Source organism: Drosophila melanogaster, chromosome 3L (assembly GCF_000001215.4).
Source record: "Drosophila melanogaster chromosome 3L".
In the NCBI taxonomy this organism is placed as follows: Eukaryota; Metazoa; Arthropoda; class Insecta; order Diptera; family Drosophilidae; genus Drosophila; species Drosophila melanogaster.
In genome coordinates, this window is record NT_037436.4 from 20,912,890 (window position 1) to 20,913,935 (window position 1,046).

The 1,046-nt window shown below is 42.5% G+C and overlaps 2 long non-coding RNA genes across 2 annotated transcripts; one reads left to right on the forward strand and one right to left on the reverse strand.

The window, feature by feature from the left end:
* Positions 1 to 280, forward strand: lncRNA:CR45733 (long non-coding RNA:CR45733). Its single transcript, NR_125028.1, has one exon. It is a non-coding gene; the product is annotated as a long non-coding RNA:CR45733 (long non-coding RNA).
* lncRNA:CR43930 (long non-coding RNA:CR43930) lies at positions 269 to 816 on the reverse strand. The gene is made up of 2 exons (NR_073963.1): positions 547 to 816; positions 269 to 484 (listed from the first exon to the last, which is right to left on the reverse strand). It is a non-coding gene; the product is annotated as a long non-coding RNA:CR43930 (long non-coding RNA).
* Positions 817 to 1,046: the final 230 nt, after the last annotated feature.

The following is a 1,046-nucleotide window of genomic DNA, read 5'->3' on the forward strand; positions in this document are numbered from 1 at the left end:
AGTTCCAAGTGCCCCAATCTTTTACAAAAATAAATTGAAAATCAAATCGAACGTGAACCGCAACATGAACATTAGGCGGCCAGCGACTAAGCATTTAATGTCAACCGCCGGGATGTTTCCTCATCTCCGCCAAAAACGCCGAGAACCAAAAAAAAACCATAGCAAACACCAGGCAAAATAAATAAGCAAACGAGAAAAATAAGGCGAAATTGCCAGCCAGATCAGCGAATCTCTCGGTACCCTTCTCAATATTCTTTTCGCAAGGGTTCGGAACGACTGGAAACTTGAGATTTATTAATTCTTAGAATGATTCCTATAAATTTGTCTCTGCATCTGGGTCCACTGACCATCGGATGAGCCGGGACCGGGGAACGGAAACTGACAGACCATGGAAATCTCGGACCCGCCAACAGCAAATTTTTATCCAGATGAAGTGCACTTCGCCATGGGGCATCGGGGAAGGGGGATGGGTTTGTAAAATATGCTTAATAAACGAAAACACTCAATTAATCTTTGCTATCGGGAAGATACCAATATCACGGATACTTCAAATCTTTTATTCGGTGTTTTATCCTTTGATTTCCTTGTTCGGCTAAACCAATAATAACCAATATGTAGGATATTATTGTTCCTCAAGTCCTTAAAGCAAACGTAAAAGGTCTGGGTCACAAAACCAACAAACCCAACGAAAGGTTTAGTAGGTCTGTGATTTTCCAGCCCCCAGCCAATTCCACTGGAATGTATCTAATCTGCCAATGCAACTCACACAAATATCGCATTTAAGCTATCAGTTTTTATGAAGTTGCGCTTGGATGTTGCTAGTTGCTGGTTGCTGTTAGATAGTTGCGGCTTGCAGCCATCGCCTTTGCGGTTGCTTGTGGCCACAAAAGCTGCTACATGGATACTAAACCGTGGAACAAACGAAACTCCCATGCATCATGTTTGGTTACCTAATACATTTCTCATATTTTCGAAAAACAGCTGAGCTTGGAGGAGAAACCCCAAGCACCTGGCATCTGTTGTACTACAATCCTCTCTCCCTCAAT